A 6,130-nucleotide genomic window follows, 5' to 3' on the forward strand; every position below is an offset into this window, starting at 1 on the left:
TGAAGCTTTCAAATCCGGTTTAAAGTTCCGGTTCAAAAATAATTAATCTCTCGCAAGTTTGAGTTCTAAGAAAAATTAAAGGTTGCCAAAAAGAACTTGCTGCCATGATGCGCAGTTCAAACAAAGGTATCCTGCCTTACGGCTTATCTTATTATGGTCACTTGGGGGCTTCCTGCTCATCGAGCATAGCTGTCGGTACCCTCTTGATCGGTGCAATGCATATGGTCACTTGGGGGCTTCCTGTTCAAACATAGGTCATATTTGAACCAAAGAGAACATACTTGTCGAAACCCTTTTGATCGGCACACTGCCAAACTCACTAGGGGGCTTCTTGATCGTATCTGAATCATAGCTTAACCTCTTTTGGGTCTGACGTGGATCGTATTCGAATCAGCGTCGTTAAACAACTCTCAAGGTCATTTGGGGGCTTCCTGTTCAAACATAGGTCGTATTCGAACCAAAGAGAACATAGCTGTCGGTACCCTCTTGATCGGCAACGCCAAAGCCACTGGGGGCTATATGATCGTATTCGAATCTTAGCTCAACCCCTTTGGAACGGTTTTCTGATCGTATACGAATCAGAAGCCTTAAGTTTTTTAAGTCTTTTTTGCAAAAAAAATTGGGTTTTGACTTGAGACCTTTTTTGGATTATATCTCAAATGTATATAAGTGTTTTATGCTTAACCCGGCTTGACTTTTGACTATAAGTCGCCAGCTTATGACAATCATCATCTATGTGGAAGCATTGGCTTCTAAAGATTGGGTTATCACCCTTACTGCACAAGTCATGTTAACCGGCAGTACAAATTCAATATCACGGTGGTTATATGTGAGGTATTATGACCCGCCCTGCGGTAAACCGCCAAGGGTTCTTGTGATCTACTTGTGAGCATGGAAAGACTACATTTGGGTGGTTACCCGCCCTGGCCCTTGACGTTAAGTCGCCAGGGCATATGTTGTTTAAACTCTGCAGGATTTGCAGAATTATGACTTATAGAAATGCTTCAGTCCAAGCTCATCACTGAAATTGGTTTCTCAAAAGGGTTATCAATTATTGATTTTCTCAAGGGCTATAGGCCACCAGGTTAAAAAAATTCCGGCTTACAATGAATGCGCATTAAGTCATCATCGGCCAAGAGCCGCCAGACTATATTATTCAAATCTCGAATAGCCAACATGGCTGGATTTCTATTGTGATTATCAATAACCAGTGTTATGATTGAGGTTTTCAAAGTCGCTTTAGCGCAACGGCTATTATTTTTATCAATGGATATGATTTATTCTACAATGAAAGGAATAGTTATGAGTCGCTGCAGGCTTAAGACCCGGCACTTGGGGGCTATATTATTCAGATTGGGATTATATCAAATATGCAAGTCCCATGTCACTGCCAGCATGCACCATGGCACTTGGGGGCTAATGCAAGGTCATTTTTTGCTCAACTTATTGAAGACCCGACTCATCACATTCTAAATGAGTTGGCCCTTGGGGGCTACCTTGCTCCTGTCAAAAATTCAAGGTACACAAGCATTAATTCATTATATTGAACGGTTCACTATTCAGTTGGTAGAGTACAAAGCTCTTAACCTTGTGGACGTGTGTTCAAGCCCAATGGTGGAGATTATATTACATGATGTTATTATCAATTATATACAAAGTCCCAGCTTAGTATTATCTTACTAAGCCGGCCCTTGGGGGCTACACATTGCTGTTCAAGTTTACATGGTTATATCTACAAAGTCCCTTCTCATTATTGCATAATGACCCGACCCTTGGGGGCTACACTGGTTGAAGTTTTTATGAGCATAAGGCAATTTCAAGTCCCAGGTTGCTGCAAGCATAACAACCCGACACTTGAGGGCTACATATATGGAGTATTCAGATTTTACTAGTGACTGAGAGGAGCATGGTTCTTCAAAGTGGCAGTAATTATATGGAAACAAGTCTCAAATCATCACTTTGTTCTGTTCAAGACTTGGGGGCTACATGTAATATGGATATAAGGGAGAAATATCTTCCAATTTTCAGTTTTGAGCAAACCAGGTTGACCCGGCATCACCAATCATTATGACCCGGTGTCTGCAACAATCATAACCCGGCGTCATCAATAATCATGAACCGGAATTGGCAACAATCATGAACCGGCGTTGGAAATAATCATGACCAGGAATTATCAGTTTTTATAACCCGATGATTTTGGAAATCATAGATCGGCAAGTTCTATATTTTCAAACCGGCTGAATATCAGATGAGTATTTCAAGACCAATATTTCTTAAGCCGGCACTTTGGAAGCCGACTCAAGTGGATTATTCTTCACAATATTTCTCTATGAGACACCAACGTCAGCAATTTGAGTATGAAGCTGGTCTATTGACCCGGATTTTTTAGAAGGAGGAAATAACAAGGACTTAAGGATGATCAAGTGCCGGCTTACAAGAATATTAACCCAGAGCACAGCCTGTCAATTCTGGTCTTGTGTTTATTTTGCAGCATAAGTTTACCATGGATAAATCCAAGCTAAACTGGGGGCTAATGTCGGGGATATACCCCGCAGTATGACCTGGCCGGAAGTGTGACCCGAATGGAGCTTGGCGACTCACTGGCGACCCGCTTGGCCGGGCGGTTTATGATTCATTGGAGACCCGACGGGCGGGTCAGATGGGCGACAAGGCCCAAGGCCCAGTAGGCCGGTTCATGTGATGGTGGGCCGACTTAAAGAGGAAAGGCGTGAGGAATATCTCCCTTACAAGGAATCAAGACCCGGACTTATATCCGGCTTGTAGTAGAAGATAGACTAGTCCTAATCCTATTTGGACTCCACATGTAACCCGCCCCTCTAACTTATATAAGGAGGGGCAGGGCTCCCCAAAGAGGGACAAGCAACAAGAAACAATATCTAGGGCTAGACACAAAGAGGAGAGCCGGCTTATACAGCGACTCCCTCATGATCATAATGAGACCTAGCCACAAACAACATGTAGGGTTATTACCGGATGATGTTTCCCGGGGCCCAAAGCTGTCTAAACCCTTATCTTGTGTGTTGCGTCTCTCGTACTGATCAACCCCTCACAAGCTACCACATTGATGCGTTGCCCTCGCAACTAAGTCCTGACACTAAGGACATCTGCCGTGACAAAACCACGACAGCGAGGCTTCCGGCCTGAGGATATATTACCAAAAATCCATGGCCATCATGATTCATGGGGACAACAGTGACAGTTCCCGGGTGGAATCCACTTTACAATGTCGGTTGGGCAATTTCCCTTGCAAATACCTCGGCCTGCAATTGGCCATTAAGCGGCTATCGAGATCAGAATGGCAGCCCATGCTCGACCAAGCCAAGAGCTTCGCCCCGCTTGGCAAAGGGGTTTGATTCATTGACCTGGACGTTTGGTGCTTGTCAAGTCTGTGATCACAGCCAAACCCATTCACCACTTCATGGTCACTGAAGCTCCGGCTTGGGTTTTGGAAGAGATTGAACAATGGATGCGATCGTTCTTTTGGGCCGGCAAAGAGAAAGTGAACGGTGGATAATGTCTTGTGGCATGGAGCTTGGTGTGTAAACCTACTTCGCTTGGTGGGTTGGGCGTTCGCAATCTCCAGCTTCAGGGGCTAGCCTTGAGAGTTCGGTGGGAGTGGCTACGCAGGACTGATCCAGACAAGCCATGGCAAGGTTTGTAGATGGCGGTGGACAGAGAGGCCCGGGAGGTGTTTGACAGTATGGTGCAAATCACTGCGGGAAGGGGCAGCAAGGTCCTGTTTTGGAGAGACAGATGGATTCATGGCTTTGCGGTGAAGGACATTGCGCCACTCATTCACGCTCAAGTGGACACACGTACGATAAATCGACGCACGGTGGAGGAAGGCCTATTGGAAGGGCGATGGTTATTTGATATCAGCGGAGATGTAAACTATGTCGGCCACATGCAACTTTTGCACCTCAACCTTGCGATTAGCACGATCATCCGTGACCCCGCCAATGAAGACCGTTTTTTTTGGCCAGCTGGCCCTTCCGGAGTTTATACGGCGAAATCCACTTATAACCGGCTGTGTCAGGGCGCCGAGAGGGCCCCCTACGCCACTTGCATCTGGAGAAGCTGGGCTATCCTTAAGTGTAAAATCTTCGTCTGGTTGGCCATGCAACACCGGATTTGGACATCTGACAGAAGAGCAAGGCATGGACTCCAAAGTGACCCGGCCACTTGCTACACGTGTTTGCAAGACGAAGAGAATACAGAGCACATTCTCATCCATTATGTCTATGCCAGGGAAGTGTGGCACTACATGTTCGAGGAGCTGAGCTTGAGGGGCTCCATCTCTACTCAGGTAGACACTTTACTTGACTGGTGGTTGACCACGAGATCTAACTTCAGGAAAGGCCAAAAACGCGGTTTCGATACGGTGATCATTGTGACCATTTGGGCTCTTTGGAAGCAGCGCAATGCCAGAGTCTTTCATCGGTTGAACCAACAGAAGACCGCGTCGGAATTGGCGCGTGCCATCATTATAGAGCTCAAGGATTGGAGACTAGCTGGTTCAGGAGGAGGAGGTTTTGGATCGTTCTGTGAGAGTGTAGGCATAGGCTAGTTTGGTGGGTGCTAGGGTGTGCGTTCCGCTTTGGAAGCCTTGTTTCCATTCTTGTATTGTGACTCTTGCTTTCTCCTTCTATAAAATTAAGGTACACTTTTGGCGTACTCTCAAAAAATAATAATATTACAAGCGGACGCGTGTTAAGTGTCATTTCAGGAAGAGAAGGAGGTATGCATGTTGAGAATATTACAAGCGGACGCGTGTTAAGTGTCATTTCAGGAAGAGAAGGAGGTATGCATGTTGAGAATATTACAAGCGGACGCGTGTCTTGTCACGTCGTCTGCTCTATCATGTTTGGCTTCCCGAGAGGGGATGTGTTTCTATGCTGTATTTGTTTTCATATGATGCTTGTTTTTTTTGTGGGCCTTTAATTTTTCTAGCTACCAACCGACAAAGATAAATACCAACCCAGATATTAAAAAGGCCATGTGAATTAGGCCGACCAAGAAAAAAATAATACATACAGCACTAGGCACTAGCAGGACATGCACTACAAAACTAAGAACATTGAACAAGTGCGAAAGATAAATAATTTGTGGCACGCAGGCTTGGACTTTGTAGGCATGCAAATTTCTGACATCTAATTGCCTTGTGATTCAGAAACTGGTTTGGTCTTTGCATGCACTTTTGCCCTTAATTACATTCAATAGGATCGATGAGTGCAACTTTTGGCAGGTACACCCATCCCACCTCCCATGTTCTTATTTTTCTTTTGACTTTCAAATTTAAATCTATTATATCTTTCGAACTGAAACTCCAATTTTTGTTTTGTTCGCATATTCATGTTCTTTGCAAGATGGCTTTTAAAAAAAATACCACTCTTGAATACATTTTGACATGTTTTAAAAACTACACCAAGGTTTAACTACTAAAACTTGATAGGAACGGATGATAAATTTACCAAGTTTCAAAAAAAACTTAAACTCTAAACCCTAAGCCCTAAACCAAACAAAAAAATGAAACTTGGTAAAACTTGGAGAAAGTTGATAGAACTTAATATTATGACTATCAACTTTTAATATTTGAAACTTCATGAAATTTTCAAAGTTTTCAAAATGTATTCAAGATTGTTCTTGTTCGAAAGTTCTCGTTACGACGAACACAAATATGCAAACAAAACTAATTTCATCTTTTGTTTCAAAAGATATTAGATTCAAAATTGGAGATGAAATTAAAAAACAGTAAAAGTCGGCTAGCTATGAACCTTGACAGTGATTTGAATTCGTCGGTCGTAGGATCGCGTATACAAACGACTCAGATTTCGCGTTGGTTGCTCAGCTTGCTTTCGCGATTTTTTGCCCCGTCACCTGCAAATCCTTCTTGGCCCACCCTTACTGGGTCGCTACTCCGCTGGTGGACCTAGGGGTTATCTGGTAATCGGGCCAACTGACAATAAAAGCCTTAGTTAGGACTAGAAAGTAGAAGCTCCGTAGGCCTATACCGGGACCCTCCTAAGTGGCGCCTTTAGCGCCAATTGTAGAACGGGCGCACACTACGCCTTATTACTGGGCCGATCCATGTAAGCCGAGCTATCCATTC

This window comes from Triticum dicoccoides, chromosome 3B, assembly GCF_002162155.2.
Source record: "Triticum dicoccoides isolate Atlit2015 ecotype Zavitan chromosome 3B, WEW_v2.0, whole genome shotgun sequence".
Lineage (NCBI taxonomy): Eukaryota > Viridiplantae > Streptophyta > Magnoliopsida > Poales > Poaceae > Triticum > Triticum dicoccoides.